Below are 11073 nucleotides of genomic sequence, written 5' to 3'. Positions count from 1 at the left end.
GGCGTACGGTGAGTCAACTTTGAGCAAAAAAATGTTTATAAATGGTATAAGTTATTCCAAGAGGGCCGAGAAAATGTTAACGATGAACCTCGCTCTGGACGCCCCAACACGTCAAAAACCGACGAAAATGTTCAGGAAGTGAAAGAAGTTGTGTTGAAAAATCGTCGAATCACCATTAGAGAAATAGCTGATGATCTTAAGAAAAAAACGTCCGGAAGTGTGGGAAGAAAATTCATGGATTCTGCACCATGATAATGCACCTGCGCACACGTCGTTACTAGTGAGCAGTTTTTTGGCCAAAAACAATACTGTCATCATGCCTCAGCCACCGTATTCACCAGACTTGGCCCCCTGCGACTTTTTCCTCTTCCCAAAATTGAAAAGGCCCATGAAAGGACGAAGATTTGCGAGACGATTGAGGAGATTAAGGCTGCATCGCTGGAGGAGCTCAAGGCAATACCCAAAAGTGCATTTCAGAAGTGTTTTGACGACTGGAAAAAGCGCTGGCACAAGTGCATTGTATCAGAGGGGGATTATTTTGAAGGGGATAACATAATTTTGGATGAATAAATGAATATTTTTTTATAAAAATGAAAAGTCACCTTACTTTTTGATCACACCTCGTATAGTGTTTTGTATCCACAAAATGGAAAAAATGTAATAGAAAATTGTTTCTCTTTAATAAGAGAAAGATTATGGGTGCTTTCTAACAAGCGATTCACCCAGGACAACACAGTGATCATCTTATCCTCGTACATTGCCGAACAACAAGAATGTAGTGATGCCGTGTCACACTATGTCTTGAGTGTCTCTTGTTAGAAGGCATCCTATAAAGCAAAAATGAGTTAAAAGGTTACTGTCATGTTCGTTTCTTATTGAAAGGCACCCTATATAAACCTGGCATGGAAAAGGTTAGTATCTTTATGTCATTCGTGAAAATATCACTTTTATTTATCATATAAGTGATATGGTAAAATGTTCACAACCGTAAATTGTGCTTTGCCTAATTATGATCCAATGTCAGAGGCGTTAATCGTAGGCTGGCGAGCTATAACAAAATGCCACAACTGTAAATCGTGTTTTGGCTAGTTATAGATAAATGTCAGAGGTGTTCATCGTGGGCTGATTATTTTTAATTTACTATCAGAGGCATTTCGATTATCCAATCTGGTGAAATACGATGCTTGCAGAACCAATTCGTGGAATTTTGCGTCTGCAGTTGAAGAAATGTTAGTGGATGCATTGTCATGATGGAATCAAAAGTTGGTTGCTTGACATGATCAAAACAAAAAAAATAATGAACACATATGTCTGAAATTTTAACAATAATCCTGCGAAGGACCAAAATTTTCTAAAATTATAGCAGTTTAATATTTGTAGGGTCATTTCTGTATCAGGTCGAGAACTTTACGAACTTATCTTCGTATAAGTCAACATATCAATAATATCTGTGTATTAGCATAACTTTTATCTCTTTTAATTAGATAGAACAAAAAGAGTTATATCATGTATGAATTTAATTCCTGCCGTTTTTTCGTCTTCAAAATTGATTTGTTTCGAAGGGAAGATGAATGAATACCTTAATCAAAGTAATTTCCTCCATTTTCAACTACTTTTTCCCATCTCTCCGGCAACAGAGCAATCCCACGACGGTAGAACGCGGTGTCTTTCGAGGCGATCCATTCATCCACCGATTTTTGGACTTCGTTGTAACTGGAGAAGTGTGTGTCCGTAAGTGCGTGTTTCATCAATCGGAAGAGATCGTAATCCGACGGTGTCAAGTCTGGAGAGTACGCTGGGTGCGGCAGAACTTCCCATTCAAGCTCCCGAAGTGTCTGCTTCACGCTTTTCGCGACATGCGGTCGAACGTTATCATGCAACAAAATGACTTTGCGTCAATTGTTGGCTAAGGATAATCTTTTTTGCATCAATTCGTCACTCAATCGGTATAATTGCTGTTTGTAGCGATCAGCTGTGACGGTTTCATTTAGACCCAAGAGTTCATAATACAGCACACCTTCCTGATCCCACCAAACGCACAGCAAGGTCTTATGCCCGTGAATATTCCTCTTCGGCGTTGAAGCGGATGGTTGACCGGGGTCCACCCATGATTTTTTCCGCTTGGGATTGTCAAAATAAATCCATTTTTCATCGCCAGTCACGGTGAGCCACAAAAAACTCTTTTTTCTTCACCTGGCAAACAAAGAAGTCGCAATAGTCAAACGATTCAAAATGGCACTTTCTGACAACTCATATGGTAGCCATCTCCCTTACTTATGATCTATCCCATGGCATGCAAGCGTTTTGAGACGGCCTTTGGAGTAACATTTAACTGTTTCGACAACTCTATAAGCGTTTAAGCTAGATTCTCATCAAGCAATTCTTGCAGCTCGACATCTTCAAATTTTTTCGGCTGTCCTGGACGTTCTTTGTCTCTCACATCATAATCACCGTTTCGAAAGCGTTCAAACCATACCCTACATATTCTTTCCGATGGAGTTTCATCACCATACACTTCGGATAATAAACGATGCACTTCAGCTGCGGTTTTCTTGAGGTCGAAGTAGTAAAGAAGCACATGTCGGAAAAACAGCTTATCGCGATTGATTTTCAATCGATTGGAAAGTCTCTTTGGCGTCGAGAAATCTAACCTGTGAGGATTGAATCACTTTCAGCGATGTCTAAACTACAAAAGACATGACTTCATCGTCGAAACTCACCAGCGTTGGAGCCAACACCCTCTAGTAGCGAGCGGCAATTAAGTTGAACACCTAATACAATGTCGTATTAATTTATTAATAATATTATATAGTATATCATGTCCTAACCTAAAATGCCATTGGATATAAGAAAAAAGTACTAATAATCCGGCTTTGTATTAATTTATTAATAATATTATATATCATGTCCTAACCTAAAATGTCATTGGATATAAGAAAAAAGTACTAATAATCCGGCTTTGTACTGATATAACTATTAGTTAAAAATCTGTACTTTATGTATATTACAGTTTTTTAGTATTGATGATTTGTATTAGGACGCGGCCTACATTGCATGTGTGTGTTACGTCCGGTGGACTCCACGATTTCTTCGTTTCGCGACCGTTCAATCAACGAAGTAAGATATGAACAAATCCAAGTGATAACACAAATCCGAGAGAAGTTTCCAGCCACAAAATCTTGTTTGCCTAGAATCGAGAGACCCGCAATAAAAACTCTCTCATAGTGCCGATAATCAAACGTTAAATCTCCTTTCGAGCATCGTGGAAAACGAAAGTCAATATCAAATAATCACTCAAAAGCGTTGGCACCAAGGCGCTAAGCCAGGTCACAAAATGATTGCCTAGAATCGAAAGATCCGCGATAAAAACTCTTTCGTAGCATTGACTATCAAACCTCTTTTTGAGCATCGTGGAAAACGAAAATCAACATCAAACAGCGTTGGTACCAAGGCTAAGCCAAGCCACGAAATAATCCCCGCGATAATAAGAGTGATAGCGCGGACCGACGCTCGAAAGAAGATGAAATGTTTAACCATCTCACACCGATATCACGCGGGCCCAACGATAATGGTCCCACGCTCAGGCTTAAGATAGGGTTATAAATCTAGTAATGACATTTTCCGACACTGAGAAAAATCAACACAAACCGCGACTCTCGATTAACTAATCCAGAGATATCTATCCATCATTCAACGTGAGAACGAATAAAAAATGACATAGCGGGCTGAGCTAACCGGAAGACAATTTTCCAACGACGAATCAAAACAGAATCACCTTAGAATCCCGTAAACCTGATTCCCTAATTTCCCAATTAGACACACCCTACCATGGAACCTCCCCCTAAACTATCTCTATATAAACCGCGACATCGCGAGACACAAGTCAGAAAGAAAATAAAGAGGAGAAAAAATTAGAGAGCAGAAAAAATAGGAGAGTCAGAGAGATAGAAATTCAGAAAGTCAGTCAGAAAGATAGAAAAAGTTTTTCTTTAAACTCAGTGCGTACATTTTCAAACATATTAAAACAGTAAAATCAGTACGCCGTTGGAGAGGCCAAACCGAGACCAAAGGACCGAGGGCTAAACATCCAGTCTCACCGCTCTGCCAAATAACAGTAAGTTTCCCCCTTTTCTGTTCTGTTTTGTCACTTCGCGAATTTTCATAAAAATCGATCCGCAGTGAGTTTTCGGGGAAATCACTCACGCTCTTACCGAGGTTGGCGCCGAAGTCGGGCCTACCTCGAGGCACGAGAACTCCTGGACGCAGCGTTCCAGGAGTACCTTAGAGACGTTCCTAGAGTCGAGGACGCGCCTCAACCGTCCTACTCACCACCACCGGTTCTGCCGGCCTCTCCACCTCAACCACCAAACATAGAAAACATAGAGGCAATACTTCCTTCACCTCCCCCGCGATCTCCGTCACCCGCGTTCTCAGACGCTCTGACGGAGCGCATTTTCCCGGATACCCCACTGTCCACTACTGACTCCTTCCTCCAATCCGCTCCCTCATCGCCTCGTCCATCCTCTCCTGCGGATTCCATGTCAAGCGTGGAATTCCTTGAAGAATTTCCCGCTCCTCCCCCTAGACTCACCCGACGGTACATCCAACCGGGTGACTCTTTCGACTCAGTAATTAGCCGCTTCCCACGTACCACCAACCCTCTCCCGCCGGGCACTTACACGATCGGCCCGAATTACTTTGATCCCAAAGAAATCCGCGCTGTCATAACCGGACAACCTCCCGATGTACACATAGCAGTGTACATTCCTTCTTCCCCCTTCCCATATGTAGTCCCCATTGTCTTCTTTAACGACACCTTTCCTCCTTCCTCCGTTATAATTAATGAAATTATTTAACATGTATTGCCTCTCCGACAATATACACACACATCAAACTCAATAGCGCACAATTAATCAACTATTGTACAACATACCATTAACCATGTCAACTTGCAAAGTTTTTCGATGTAAATCTAATGATTATTGTTAACTTAATTTACGAAATATATGTAACCTCAGCTATTATGTTTTTATGTAATTATAAAATTTATGCGAAGTTTATGCAAACCTAATGATAATCTGTAACTTAATTCGATTACAAAATATGTGTAAATTCAAAACTTATGCTTCAATGTAATTATAAAATTTGTGCAAACCCGACACTATATATATTATGTGTACTTTAATTTAATTATAAAATTTAAGATTATGAAGTTTATACAATTAACTATCACATTCCTTTGTAGTTTACTTTAGTAATAAAACGGAATTCGATTTAAAATGATTTCCTTCAGTTAAATTTTAAATTCAAAAGACCTCGTACTCTCGCCGTTTCCCAGGGATCCCACCTGGTCCACTCCCGAGTTATAAAGATTTATTTCTTTGACTCAAAATTGGACCGACGTACGCACTGCTCAAGGAAATAGGCGTTATAGCGTCCCTTCAGGACGTTGACCCATATTCCGGAGCGATAAGAAGTGCGTCCGACTCTCAGGTGTTCGCCACTGCGTGAATACCTGCGAGATAAAGTCTAAACGTCCTTCCATACCCTCTATAACTCCATCCTTGTCTCTCCTATTTAAGCGTATTTCCAAGGGCTTGGACGTAACATGTGCACAGTATAACTTTATTTCTAAAGCTTGATTATCACACAAATATAAGATTAACTTTAATCCCGGTTCATTTTTTTTCAATTCTAAAATTGGAAAATTTTCCAAAATTAAAGTAAATCTTACATTTGTAGGACCGAGCCTAATACATTTTTCGTCCCGTAGCTAAGATGGTAATGTAAAAAACGAAATAAAAATGTCGATAATTATCAACCCAATTTCCTGCATGATCATGTCAACTCAAAGGGAGTATCGTAACATTGGAAATGAAAATCTGAAGTATCGATCTCGATCAAGTTCGGCCGTTACTCCAGTATCTCCTTAAACTATAACGAGAATTTTATTTTATTTTAATCTGTAGGTACTCCGTCATTGACAGTGAAAACTTTATTATAATGAAGACGCATCCGCGACGCATTATATAATAAAGTTTTCACTATTAATAACAGAGCACAGATAAAAATAAAATAAAATTCTTGTTACAGTTTATGATTGGCCGAATATATTCATTTTCTATTCATATTGATTGGATGACTAGATTTTGAGAAAAAAATAGTAAAGGTAGTTATTTTTCAAAAAAAATAGTAAAGGTAGTTATTTTTCAAGTTTCGACATTTTTTATCTCAAAAACTATTGATTCAAACAAAAAAGTTTCAGAGAAAAAAAATTGTCCATTTTGATCCAATTAAGTTTACAGAATTTTTTCTCGAAATTTTTATTCTAAGTTTAGATTTTTTAAACAAAAAAATGTTTACAACTGTTATATTCAACGATCACATAAAAATAATGCTTTAGGTGTACAACTTTGCTACCGCCGTTTTCCTATAGATGACTTTAGCGGTAAGCGGTGGTCGAAATAAATAGATCATAGACGTTATACAATAAACTTGGGCATCTGTCAACATAAACCCACAGAAACATTAGTCGATTTGTGTCTGCATCATAAAGTTATTCTCGATTGAAAATGTCAGTTTACGAGCCAAATTCTCGTCATTTGTGGGAGGTTTTAATTTTCTGCTTCAATATGAAGAAATCTGCGGCTGAGGCTCATCGAATGCTCTCAAATACTTATGGTGAGGCCGCTATTAGTGAAAGAACGTGTCATGAGTGATTTCAACGCTTCAAGAACGGTGATTTTGACGTCGAAGACCGGCATAGCGGTGAAAGAGAGAAGGTTTTCGAAGATGCAGAATTAGAGGCATTACTCGATCAAGACTTGTGTCAAAATCAAGAAGAATTGGCACGATCATTGGGAGTGACTGAACAAGTCATTTCAAAATGCCCCAAAGCCATGGGAATGATTCAGAAGCAAGGAAATTGGGTGCCGTACGAGTTGAAGCCGAGAGATGTTGAACGGCGTTTGTTTGCTTGTGACAGCTGCTTGAAAGGCAAAGACGGAAGGGATTTCTGCATCGCACTGTGACTGGGGACGAAAAATGTGTTCATTACGATAACCCCAAGCGCAGAAAATCATGGGGAATTCCCGAACATGCTTACACGTCGACGGCCAAACCGAATATTCACGGCTCTAGGTTATGCTCTGTATTTGGTGGGACCAGCTCGGCGTAGTGTATTATGAACTGTTAAAACCGACTGAAACAATCACAGGCGATCGGTATCGAACGCAATTGATGTGTTTGAGCCGAGCATTGAAAGACAAACGGCCGCAATACAACGAGAGACACGATAAAGTGATTTTGCAGTATGACAATGCTCGACCCCATGTTGCGAAAGTGATCAAGACATACTTGGAAACGTTAAAATTGGAAGTCCTACTCCACCCGCCGTATTCTCCAAACGCTTGCTACCTCTGACTATCACTTGGTTCGATCAATGGCACACGGTCTGGCTGATCAGCACTTCCGATCTTATGAAGGAGTAAAAAATTGGATCAATTCGTGGATTGCCTCAAAAGATGACCAGTTTTTTCGACGCGGGATTCGTACGCTGCCCGAAAAATGGGAGAAAGTAGTGGCCAGCGATGGACAATACTTCGAACCATAAATGTATAAGAATTTTTTTACAATATAGCCTCGAATTTCGGAAAGAAAACGGCGGAAGCAAAGTTGTACACCTAATATATACATAGATCTTTTTTCGCAGAATAATATGAAGAATTAAATTAAATCGTTTTCAGCCACTAGAATGTTGATTAGTTGGTTAGTGTACTAAAAACGAGGATAAACTGCTCGCCTATTAGCTGTCGCTCGTTATGCTTGAAAAGTTATGAACAAAAAACGTTTATAAAGTAACGTTTTATTTCTGCCATATTATTAAAAACTATCCTATACTCTCCCTTGTGTACGCAATGGCTTTTCATGTGAAATGAGTTTCTCCTCTACGTGGAAGAGCACGACTTTCCACGCGGAGCTAGTTCCACTGCATCTCCCCTCTGCGTAGGGACGCACGACATTCTAGGCGAAACGAGTTTCACCTTATCTCCCCCTCTATTAAAGGGCGAAATGACTTTTCATGCAGGTGAATCTTCGCGTGGAAAGTTGTACGCCCCTAGGCAGAGGTACCGGTAGAACTCGCTTCGCGTAGACAGTCGTAGAACATATTTTAAAGCAGAAAATTTTTGTTTTATGTAGAAAGGGACATCATTTTTTTAACTTTTTTTGTTAATAATTTTTTAATGAATAACGAGCGACAGCTAAAATCTGTTGCAAGTCACTTAGGTTCATAACCTTGACAGCATATGTCAAGGACAAAGTAGTCGGGGCGGGCTCCCTCCATTGGCATATTTACCAATTTAAATTTTAAATATGTAATTGTTTCTAACAATGAATTATTTGACAGGCATATACCACGACGCAAGATGTTAGTAGCTATTATTCAATATTTTCCTCCAATTTACATTAATAGACGTTTCGGTCATAAAGGACCCCGCACAAAATCATAGGATTTTGGCCCTCGGTGAAATTGACTGAAATTTTAGTATGTTATAGTTCTTGACTCATTGATCAAAAGTGTCCATAGGCACAAATCCGGAAAATGACTAGTTTTTTTATTGTAGCCATTTAAAGTTTTATTTTACTAATGCCTCAAAATCAGGTTTCTACAATAAATCAAGAGATTTTAAATAACAATATGCCAACCACTCTCACCACCTTCACTCCCAATCTCATCTCCACTCCACTCTCACTCCACCCCCATCCCCATTACCACACACATACGCTCGCGCGCGCATTTTTATACGGAAAAGGAGCATAAAAATCGAAGTTTCGTATGTGTGCGTGCGCGCGCGCGCGCACGCACGCACGTGTCTGTTTCATCAATGGTACATTTATGATTTTAATTTTTCGTCTGTTCTCAGAATTATTCGGAATGAACGACGAGGACGTAACAGGCGTTTCATTCAAAGGAATGATTAGGTTACTTGATTTTCGTGAGTCCCCTTGCCGCATATGAATGTAAATAAATCGAAGAAGAAAAGAATTTTCTATCCTATGTCGCTATCGCACTTTAGAGAACACCCGATATTTTTTTGTACATGAAGCTTCACATGCTGAAATAAACATTTGGTCGTGATAATCAAATACTTCGCACATGAAAGGTAAATGGACTCACATATTTCAAATGATACGCGTGATAGAAATCGTAAAAATCTAGCAAAATCTAAGTACATAGTAAAAATGCGCGGGCGGGCGTATGTGTATGGGAATAGGAGTGTGGATGAAGTAGGGGTGGGGATGGGGTTGAGAGTGAGGGTGGTGAGAGTGGATGGCATATTGTTATCTAAAATCTCTTGATTTATTACAAAAACTTGCTTTTGAGGCATTAATAAAATAAAATTTTAAACGGCTATAACAAAAAAACTAGTCATTTTCACACTTTGTGTCTATGGTCATGTTTTATCAGTAAGTCAAGAACTATAACATATTAAAATTTGAGCCAATTTCACCGAAAGCCAAAATCCTATGATTTTGTGCGGGGTCCTTTGACTATCTTCAGTATTATAAATAAAATTCATTAAACGAATAAAAATATATTTGCCTAAACCCTCAAATATGATTTAAATTATAATTTATAACTAATAATTAATCTTAACAATTACGTCATTTCGATATACAATTTATATATACAGGGTGTCCGAAAAGTGTGGAAACGGTCGAATATCTCGAGAAATACACATCGAATCAGAAATCTGAAAATATACGTATTCAATGTTTTCAAAAAAGCTATCTTTTGACATCTAACATGACCCCCCACCCCCACCCGCTGTGGGTGAAAGAGAGAGTAAGTTTAAAATTTTTAATGGGAACCCCCGTTTTTTATTGCAAATTTCGCTTCTTCAGAAAAAGTTACATAAATTTTACCTTTTACAAACATTTTTTTGATGACAGATGGCGCTGTAATTAGCGAAATTAAAAAATAAGTCTAAAACGTTTAAAATATTTCAAGAAATACTCAACGGAGCATATTCTCACCCTATAGGTGGATGGGCGGGTAACTTTTCGATTTTGATTTTTTCTTTTTCTGTCAAAGCCATTATGCCCAATTACAACGACAGACAGAATACTGAATAAAAAAGATGGAAATTTTTAAGCAAATAGTGAGAAGAAAACGGAAGAAATATTAAACAATTAGCTAGAAGAACTTAAACTGGTATAAATACATACATATATATGCGATATTAAAAAGACAAGTATATATTTCCAATACAAATTTTGCTTGGAAACATATATACATATGTATGAAAGTTCAAACACAGAAAGTTAATGTTTAGGCTGGAATTTTGTGCAATAAAATTATTGGGACTTTCATCATCTAAGATATTTTCACATCTGCGGAGGGCTCTTTGCACAGAAAAACATTTCTAATGAATACATATGTATTATGTAGTATGGAACATTCATTGAACTCATTGCTACGACTTGCCCACCGGAAAATCTTCTGAGTCTCGAGGAAACGAAGTATGCGGCCCTGTTGAAAAAGTATGAATACGTACGATTCGCGTACGAAAGAACCTTCTGTCGTTTCGATGAAGGTGACCCATAGAATAAACATTAGAAATTTCTCTTCGTGTGTGGTTGAACTTTCAAGTGTTTCACGGCTATTTGATACAACATCTCGCCGCCAGAATGCAACATTCTTGCTGTCCCTGATTACGGCTTTCTCGATGTACATATTTAACGAACATTATAAGGCGGAAGACCGAGCAAAATTTGTATTGCGTGTGAACCGAGTAATGCGATCATACTGCGTTTATCTTATGACAATTATCTTTTTAACATTTCTATCTGTTTAATTTCTTCTTACTAATTATTTAATATTTTTTCTGTTTTTTTTTTCATTATTTGCTTAACATTTCTTCCATTTTTTAAAATTCTGTATTCTGTCTCTCGTTATAATTGGGCATATGTATGTATGTATAATGTCTTTGACAGAAAAAGAAAGAATCGAAATCCTTATTCTGCGAAGATGCGGCGATAAAAAAAGATCATACGAATAAGTCGCCCGCC

Source organism: Trachymyrmex cornetzi, unplaced genomic scaffold (genome assembly GCF_001594075.2).
Source record: "Trachymyrmex cornetzi isolate Tcor2-1 unplaced genomic scaffold, Tcor1.1 scaffold124, whole genome shotgun sequence".
NCBI lineage: Eukaryota > Metazoa > Arthropoda > Insecta > Hymenoptera > Formicidae > Trachymyrmex > Trachymyrmex cornetzi.
Note: the sequence above shows the minus strand (reverse complement) of the source record.